Here is a 10525-nt window from a genome sequence, read left to right as displayed (position 1 = left end):
TGTGATCTCTTCGTGTTTGCTTGCTCACAGCGCGCTCACACCACGCTTGTTCATTCAGTTCGTAATAGTCGGGCCACATTTTCCAACGCACGCTACACACGCAATGCTGCCCGGATCGGCAGTGCAGCGCTACAGGTGTGTCCCTTCGCACGCGCTGCCCACGGGAAGCGCTTTCCATGAACACCACCGTTTCACACGCGCCTTCTCGTGGTCATCGAGTCTCTCTTCATGTCGGTCTACTTACGCCGCAGCACACCTGCTTACTTAATCAGCTCATGTTTACTACAATTCATATTGCTACCAAAGCCGCTCACCTTAATTCGTATGACATTGCTGTGTTGCTATCGCATTCATTGCTTCGCCCTTAGGGCGAAACTGTGACATTTTTTGGGTAACTGATGACTTCGCACATCATAATCATGACTATGCTCTCCAAAATAAGAATATGACTGTTTAAGAGGAATTAAATACGACTTTGATTTCATTAGGGCATAGCTGTTTCATATTTGTGGTTCTAAATAACACGGTGTCCATTTCAATATTTCGTCAATATGGCGAGACATACCATCAATATTATTAAACAGTTTGCGAAAATGCGCAAGAAAATAAGCACCGACTAATTACTTGGCAGATCAGTCGAGTACTTCCCCAGCACCTAGGTTCATTCAGGGAAGCGAGATGGTGTAATTCCAACGGGCGGGCACCGTATCTAGCGATGCTTTCCGGTCTGTCACATGCCTAACCGTGCAGCACAAACATTTTTTTAATCAGCGGGTTTTTCCAAGGCCCACATCCTGCAGCAGAATACCAAAAATTTGATGTACACAGGGCGCTCGCGCGCCAATTTTATTGCTCCTAAGCAACTGAAATGAAAAGGCATAGCTCAACCTCAAAAAATGTGGCCGTTGCGTGAACTTTAAAGCACAGCTTATGGGATGTGCATGAGATAATACGACATAACACATTGAATACGGTGAAGCGAAAAATACTAATGCTGGTAATGAACTGCTGTTAAGTGCATTTTCGCAAGATGAAAACATTGCGTAGCGTATATGTGAAGTGAGGAAACACTGTAAATGCAGGCACTAGTGCTGGTTCATTGACAATATGTGCTACAATTTGAACAAACCAACTAAACAAAGTACTGGTTAAGAAACGTTTGTTTCCTTAAAACTGCCAGAACTACGCACTCAACCACAGGCATTCTCCCACATCCATACTACAACTGCTTCTCCTACACTGAAAGATTTCTTACGCGATAGTGCAATGATCATCGGATACAGGCGCGGAGCGGTACCTTGCACATTTATGTTTAAAAAGCTGAACCATTAACAGCTTGTCGCGCCAAATCTCCCACAAGCTCCAATTCGCAAAAAAGAGAAAAAAAAACGTTTCACACAATATTATGCTGCCTCGAATAGTATGCTTCAGGTGCTAATGCCCGCAGCATGAGCAACGGAGGCTAGTCATGCTTGGATACATCGGAAACGTTTAATTGACAGCACGGCGGCAACTTCACGAAAACCGTAACAACGTAATGTGCTTCCATGCAAAAATTGCTCACTCACCCATATTTTCTGTCCTGTTGTTGCTTTCAGAAAGCTTTCAGCAGCACTCGGTCTTGAAGTTAAACAAACCTGCCCTTCGGCCAGCCGTTCCATCCGTTGCCTCCTTCGAAGTCAGTCCGGCTCGGTCACAATACACACATGGAGAACATCATCCATAATAACCACGATTAACAACTGCAATGTGAACCACAAATTAAGCACAAGGAAACAAGGAGCAGCACACAAATGCGGGCGCAAATTTACTTGCCTTCAGCCATTCATCATGCTCAGCTGTTGGGGTGCGATTGTTGCCAGACCTCAAACACAGCTGCTGCTTGATCTATCAGTGGAACGCTCACAGTGGCAGCGCCGCCGACCTAAAGTTGTGCGTTGCGCCATCGTGTCGTTTGATAAGGAAGACAAATAAACGGAAACACATATTAGTCTTAAATAATTCCGCTTTTGCTAAGCAAATTTAAGAATAGTCTTGATATCAAAGGCTTTTCTCGGTAGGTGCACTTCACTCAAGTCAAGAGCGCCTATTCAAGTTGTTTCTCGGTGGAGGAAACGTGAAGTAGTGTTCATGAAACGCAACGGCGCATTTAGTGAAGGAACGCTCGTCACCTCGACTTGGCTGAGTCGAAGAGAAGCTTTGACTGAAGACGTGTTTAAGAATACGGTGGTAAGTTTTTCACGTTTAGGTAGCCTAAGAAAAACTATCATCTTTAATAGCCAATGCACAACGTAGCAAGGAGGGTAAATCGTATATCGGGTAAACTAGCCGCTGTTTTAGGGATAGTGCAATGGCACATTAGCTTTCGACAAGAAACAACGGCATGTGCGCTCCGCGGCTTTGGAGAATCATGATTCTGGGCAGAATCAAGAATTCCACTGCCAGAGAGCTGATGGAACCGTTTTATATTGCTTCGAGGTGGAACGCATGTGTTAGTGAAACGTCTATTTCTTTGTTAAGCAGCGAAGAAAGGTTCGTGCCCGGCATGTCGCAGTGACGTAATAATCATGCTCATATTCAATGGGTTTGTTCGTTGCTTCATTGCGCATGTGTGGTAAACTCCTTACATGGACGCCTCTGACGGAAAGAAACTGTAGTTTAAATTTTACGCTTGTCCGTGTCGATAGCCTGTCGTCCTTGCCTGTCTTTGGGCCATGATGTTTGTGTCGCTTTCTTTTTCCGGCCTACTGTTCCCTCCTTCAACCTTGACACCCCTCCCCCTCCCCTCCCTCACACACCGACGTAAGCTTTGTCAGCGCTATGAATGAAGCTTTATAGCCTTAGCTGTCAGAGTGATATTATTGCGATAGCAATTATATGGACACTCAAAAGCAGATTTCTGCCGTCGGCGTCGCCGTCGCCGTGAGGTTCCGTATGACGTGAATGGAGATGAAATCGTCGCCGCGCGCCGAACGCTGTATGTGCGAGTGAAAGGGTGCGAGGGACGCGCGCTTTCACGGGGAGTGAACGCACGGCGGAGAACAAACGCGCGTTCTGCGCTGTGCTCCATTAAGGGCTGTAGAAGTAGGCGTCTCTTTCCTCCTCTGAATGTAGAGCAAACGTGCCTTCTTCCGACGCGCGAGAGGCCGTGGGGGAGGGGGGGACGGGGAGGGAAGGGAGGCGACGTTTAGCTGTGGCACCAAGTGCCTATTTATATCAGAGGCTCCGGCAACAGTCACCAACGCCGCACGCATTTTGAGCGAACGCGGGCAAAACGCCGACGGCGTCGACAACAGTTCTGCGTGTTGCCGGTGCTGCTGCATGTCCAAGTTTATACAGCTGATAAAGCTGCTATCATTACTCCGTATAGCTCTCTTCAAATTTGCTATCGCAATTGATGCTTCGCCTTTCAGGTGAAACTGCGACAACTTCTTGTATCATTCTCATACCGGGCGTGCTTAAAACAGTGAATACGGCAAGAGAAACTCGTTTGGTACACAGTGCATTCAACTGTTGCTGGTTTGCAAGTCATCATCATCAGCCTTTATTTATGTCCACTGCAGGACGAAGGCCTCTCACTGCGATCTCTAATTACCCCTATCTTACGCTCAAGCTTGCACCTGCAAATTTCTTAACTTCATCACCCCCGCTAGTTTTCTGCCGACCTCGACTGCGCTTCCCTTCTCTTGGTATCTATTCTGTAACCCTAATGGTCCACCGGTTATCGATCCTACGCATTACGTGGCCTGCCCAGCTCCATTGTTTCCTCGTAATGTATACTAGAATATCGGCTATCCCCGTTTGCTCTCTGATCCACACTGCTCCCTTCCTGTCTCTTAACGTTAGGCCTAACATTTTTCGTGCCATCGCTCTTTGTACGGTACTTAAGTTGCTCTCGAGCTTCTTTGTTAACCTCCAAGTTTCTGTCCAAAATGTTAGCACCGGTAGAATGCAATGATTGTACACTTTCCTTTTCAACGACAGTGGTAAGCTCCCAGTCCCGATTTGGCGATGCCTGCCGTGTGTACTCCAACCCAATTTTATTCTTCGGAAAACTTCCTTCTCATGATCAGAGTCCCCTGCGAGTAATTGACCTGTATTAACGTACTCCTTTACAGGCTCTGCAGGCTGACTGGCGCTCATGAATTCTTGTTCCCTTGCCAGGCTATTGAACGCTATGTTTGTCTTCTGCATACAAATCCAACTCCACTCTCATACTTCCTCGATCAACATCCTCAATCATTTGTTGTAATTCGTCCCCATTGTTGCTGAATAGGACAATCACCTGCAAAACGAAAACTGATGAGACATTCGCCTTTGATCCTCACTCCGAAGCCTTCCCAGTCTAAGAGCTTGAATACTACTAAGCATACAGTCAATAGCATTGGAGAAATTGTCTCCTTACCTGACTCCTTTCTTAATAGGTACCTTTCTGCTTTTCTTGTGTAGAACCAATGTAGCTGCGGAATCTTTGTAGATATTTCCCAGGACATTTACGTATACCTCCTGTACTCCTTGATTATGCAATGCCTCTATGATTGATGCTATCTGTACTGACTCAAACATCTTTTCATAATTTATGCAAGCCATATAAAGATGTGTATTGTACTCCGCAGATTTGGATGATGGATGGAAAAAACTTTATTAAGCGAGCGAGTTTGTACCCTTTAAGGGCCCAGGGCCACCCCATAGCCCTCACATTACGCGCATGTGTCCACGCCAAGTAGGGCCATGGCGCTGGCACCCTGGTTCACGCAGCGAAATTCGGTGTCCGGGTCCTGCGACGCAAGGAGGGTCTCACATTCCTGCCACGTTCCGATGGTGGGCTGTCTCTACGGGGGAGGATCGGCAGGGTAGCCGAAGAAGATGTGGTTTAAGGTGACGTGCGACTCTCCTCAGAGAGTTGATAGATGATAAGCCACGGCTACAGAACGGTCTGGACCACCACGCGGCGTCCACCCAGCGCAAATCCTCTGAAGTGCCATATGCGTTATTTAAAGCTTTGGCTCGCGCGACGCGGCGGTATTGATGGTGTTCTGGGTGGGCGTTCCTAGGGAGGGGTTTGATGATAATCGCGGTGCGCATGGCGCGAGGCAGAGAGATTAAATCTACAGCGTGTGCGTGTATGCGATTTCCAAGAGAATCCAGTATATGTCGTGCTATTGCTATACCAGCCAGGCGAAATTATTGTGCTTGTCGATGTGCCTGTATGAGCTCTTGTATAGTGTTGTGCATTCCTAATTTTAACAGCCAGTCCATGCTAGTGTTCCTTCGCAAATTTCTCGACTACCTCGTTGATGACAAGGATGTAATCCATTGTAGAATATCCCTTGCTCAAGCCTGCCTGTTCTCTTGGTTGATTGAAGTCAAGTGTTGCCCTGATTCTATTGGAAATTATCTTCGTGAATATTCTTTACCGTACTGAAAGCAAGCTAATGGCCCTCTACTTTTTCAGTTCTCTAACGTCTTCCTTCTCATGGATGAGTATAATGTTGGCGTTCTTCCAGCTTTCTGGTACGCTTGAAATCGTGAGGCATTGCGTATAAAGGGCCGCAAGCTTTTCAAGCATGATACCTCATCCATCGTTAATTAAATTGACTCTTATTCCATCTTCTCCAGCAGCTTTTCCCCGGTCATGTCTTGCAAGGCCCTTCGAACTTCATTGCTTGTTATGGAAGGAGCCTCTGTATCCTGTTCATCACTACTTCGAATGAAAGTAGCTTGGCTGCTCTGGGAACTGGACAGAAGTGGGCCTTCCCTACAGGTCAGTATACAATTCTTCCGCTGCTTTTACTATGTCATCGAAATTGCTGATGATATTACCCTGCTTATCTTTTAATGCATACATTTTGCCTAGTCCTACGCAAAGTTTTCTTCTCACCGATTTCATGCTGCGTCCATATTTTATTGCTTCCTCAATCTTTTCTACGTTATAATAACGGATATTCCTTACTTTTATCTTGTTGATAAGTTTTGACAGTTCAGCGAATTCTATCTGATCTCTCGAGTTTGACACTTTCATATTTTGCCGTTTCTTGAATAGGTCCATTGTTACTTGGGATACCTTACCTACTGGTTGCTTTGGTGCCTTACCTCCCACTTCAGTTGCTCCTTCTGAGATCAGCCTAGTTGTGGTTTCATTCATTACCTCTATGTTGTCTTCATCTTCGTGTTCTAAAAATGCATATTTGTTCGCGAGCATCAGCCTGAATTGGTCTGCTTTTAACCTTACAGCGTCTAGGATGGCCTGGGTTTCCTTGACTAATTTTATTCTTTCTGTCTTCAAATTGAGAGAAATCATAGACCTCACTAACCTATGGTCACTGCACTTTACCCTTCTTAACACTTCTACATCCTGCAATATGCTGGGATCGGCAGAGAGTATGAGATGTATTTGGATCTTTGTCTCTCCACTAGGGCTTTTCCAGGTCCACTTCCTGTTGCTGCGCTTCCTGAAGAAGGTGTTCATTATTCGGGGCCTATTCCTTTCTGCGAACTCTACCTTCCTTGAATTGATGCCATAGTTGCCAATTGCTTGCTCACCAGCCTGCTTTTTCCTTACTTTTGCACTGAAGTCGCCCATGGCAACAGTATAAGGAGTTTGCACCTTTCTCATTGCTAATTCAACATCTTCATAAACCTGTTCTATTTATTCATCATTGTGACTGGAGATTTAGGTGTCGCCTTGTACTACCTTCCTTCTATACATCCTATTCAGCTTTATTACGACGACTGCTACCCTCTCTTTAATGCTGTAGAATTCATCAATGTTGGCCGCTATGTCCTTATGGATTAGAAGTCCTACCCCGAGTTCTCTGTAATCTGGAAGACCTCTGTAGCAGAGGCCTTGGCCGTTAGTCAGCACTGTATAAGCCTCACCAATTCTAACCTCCCTAAGGCCAATAATATCCCAGGCAATGCCTGATAATTCCTCAAACAGCCCTGCTAACATAGCCTCACTCGAGAGGGTGCGTGCGTTGAACGTTGCCAGGTACAGTCTCTAGTGGCGGCCTGTCCGGACCCACAAATTCTTAGCACCCTCTGCCGCATCACAGGTCTGACCGCCGCCTTGATCAGGTGCTGCGTAGCCGCTGGGGAATGAGGGCCATGGGTTTATTGCGGGAGTCGTGATGGAAGTAGTGGCCGAATACTGCACCAGGGATGCCAATTCCTGTTCAGGCGAGGGATTGCCTTTGTTTAAGCTTAGTTGGCTTTCCTAATTTCGTGGCACCTGGACTAGTATAGCCCCAGTAGCTCTCGGCAATTTCTTTTTTGCCGGTAGCAATCGCCACTCCAAGCCTGAAAATGTGGTGGACTGGAGGAGGATTCGAACCCTATGACCTTCGGATTTGAAGGCCGGTGTTCTACCTCTGCTGCAGGCCTACACTGGAAACGTAAGTCCCAGCAAATCAGTCAGCCAATGACCCGCATTTATTACGGCTGTGGGAGCGCTCGAGTAGGGCGCCGGCAAGATACACAACTGACGGACGATGACAGGACTACCCCATAACTGTACGGCATCGCACTGCACAAGCACGCCAACATGCCTAGCGGGACTCAGCTCATTGCCTTATAGATGGAGAGCACACGGCGATACCTTTGGCGAGTGTACGACCTTGCGCAAACTTTCTTTTACCTGCAAAGCCATGACCGACCGAACCAAAGGCACAAGTAACGCTGGCAAATGTTTTAGTACGTACGGGCCGAACAACCCGAGAGTTTGAAATATAATCGGCCAGAACGTTCCTACCCGAGCCCTTTCACCCTACGAATAGCTCCATCTAGGAACTTATCCCGGCAAACCAGCCTACGGACTCTGACTCACCATTCACGCCATACAAAATGGACTACGCTCTTGAGACGGCAAACTCCTCTGGGTGAAGACGGCATCAGGTGGGCAGCAATGCGGAACCTCGACCAGCCGGTCAGGCGCCGACTATTTGAAGCTATCAGTCAAGTATGGCAAGCAGGTCTTTACCCAAAGAGTGGGCCACTCGTAAGTGACCATAGTGCGCAAACCAGGAAAAATTCGATTGCCTGACTAACATGTGGCCAACAACCCTCATCCTATTTGCAATGAGGTGGTAAGAATCGCGCACATCCATGCACAATCTCGCAAAAAAACTTTAATTGTGGCCGTTGAGGTATTTAAAATAAAATACACCAATAAATAAGCACCACTGGCATTTTCATCCCACCAAGATAGGCTTCATACTACGCATAGAAACCACCAACAGCTTGTATTTGCTGAAGTACACCCTTCTATGTCCCCACTGCAAGGACCATTGTCCAAGAATTCTTATGATAGTGGATCTAAAGAAGTCTGTTGATTCAAGCCGACATACTGTGGCGAAAAATATAAAACCCGTCGAACAAACGGAGGCAGAAAGAGGGCTGTTTCTGGCACCTACTCTTTTCCACGGGTTGTATACTTTGCGCCAGAGCACGTCGGATTATACATGCACGAACTCGCTTAACCTGATGCGATTACTATCATGTTGAGCACACGCTATTCCTCCTCGCGTGCCTCTGCGCTCAAATCGCGTCGTTGAAGTTGAGATTATTTAAAGATGAGCAAGTCATCCACACAACAAAAGAGAACAAAATGGCAGCTATCCACTTGCGGGGTTTGGTCACGTTGTTCTCATTTCGAAAATACTTTCTTATAAATAGCAATTATATGGACCCTCCGGGTGCATTTCTGCCGTAAGGGCGGAAACGGTTGCGTATAAAGTCCAAGGGCGACCAAATCGTCGCTGCGCGCCGTATGCTTTATGTACACGGTGTAAGAATATTTAGGTGTTGACACGGCGTGCGCGCGAGTGTCCAGAATATGTTCGGCAGCACGCGGGCACACCGAGTAGCTCTGCAGCTTGCCGATAGATGGCGCCGCAGTCAGCAGTCGCAGCTTAGTGGCGTTGGCGGCTTGACATTGCTCTGCCCCCCTTAAATTTTCGTTCTTAGTGAAGTGAGTAAATCTCAAAGCGCGAAGCAAATTCGTTATTTCAGATTAAAGTGATAAGTGTACCAGGCTTAATGCTACGCTAACATGAAGGTTCCTTGTGCAGGGCTTGAATGACGTGAACACGGATCGATCGGGCAGCACTCAAAGCCCACTCAAGTTACGCTCGCACGCAGAATTTGTTTCGTCCGGTCTAGCCGTTCATCCAAGCACAAAAAAATAATAGGGTTAGCCCACGTGCTACCCCTCGATCAGAAGAAAATAGTGACTGCACCGGAAAATGTTGTATTTCATGCTTATCGCTGCTTCCAATCACACTCAGAAAACCGTTCCAGCATCGTTCAAGCACGATATAAATTAAGAAATGAAACGGCGCAAGCTTGCGATATGCAACGCACTAGAGCAAAGTGGCTGTTAATGGCTAGAACTTATGATGAGAATGCACGTAGCTATGTAAAAACTCTTTCAAACGGGAATTTATTAGGTGGGACGAAGGTAGGCGTCTTATCTTGGATTACAGCATCAGTTATACAGTTTACTGATGAAAACATGAGCAAATGCCTATTTTATTCCACTTACACTTAACATAGACCGTGTACACTATTTATTTGGCTTTCGTCCATTCAGGACTGAGTGACTCTTGCAGGATCTAAAACAAGAGGTAATTTTCTTTTTCTTCATATTGCATATGGGAATGTGCGAATGTAAGCGTGTTTGACAATGCATCTGCCTGTCTTCAAATACACTTACACCCACGACACAATAATCTCATACACTTTTATTTTTTATTTTGCAAAGACACAATACGAAAAAAAAATTGTGCATGAAGCCGCTCGATAATTTTAATAGGAGATAAACAACCCAGTAGCTTGGGCTCTCATACACTCTCACAATTCAAAAATGTTGAATAAAAACATGCAAGCGTGTAATATACACCACACGCACATTGAAAAAAAAATCAGTAGCCAGGACGGAACAAATTTGAAATCAGGCACACATCGCACAGAAAACAAGCAGTATTATACAGGGTACACAAAGTTTTAAAAATATGGAAATGTCACGTAGCTCGACGGAACCATAGTAATATTGTTCGCCGTCCCGTGGATATACTCAGATTATTTTTTTTACATTCCGCCTGGTTACATAATTAGTCTTATTTATTATTCAACTTCTCAAATATTAAAATTACATTAAAAGTATCAGTGAGGAAATTATAAACCAACACGAAAGACTCCCGATACAGCTTTCTATTGCTCAATACGCGCTACGTAGAAGTAATTTTTCCCAGCGTCAAAGAAGCCCACGAACACATTCAAAGTACCCTGAGCGGCCAGTCGCGCGGCAATTTTGCGTGTATTCGCGGGTTTCTTTCACGCTCGGAAAACATTTTATGTATCACGTACTGAGCAACAGAAAGCTGTATCGGGAGTTTTCCATGTTGCTTTGCAATTCTCTCATTCACACTCTTTATCCAATTGTAGCATTAGAAAGGTTGATTAATCAATTATGAAAAAAATATGTAATTAGGCGGAATGCAAAACAATAATCTGAGTATCTCCAAGC

The sequence above is a fragment of the Dermacentor silvarum genome, chromosome 4 (assembly GCF_013339745.2).
Source record: "Dermacentor silvarum isolate Dsil-2018 chromosome 4, BIME_Dsil_1.4, whole genome shotgun sequence".
NCBI lineage: Eukaryota > Metazoa > Arthropoda > Arachnida > Ixodida > Ixodidae > Dermacentor > Dermacentor silvarum.
Note: the sequence above shows the minus strand (reverse complement) of the source record.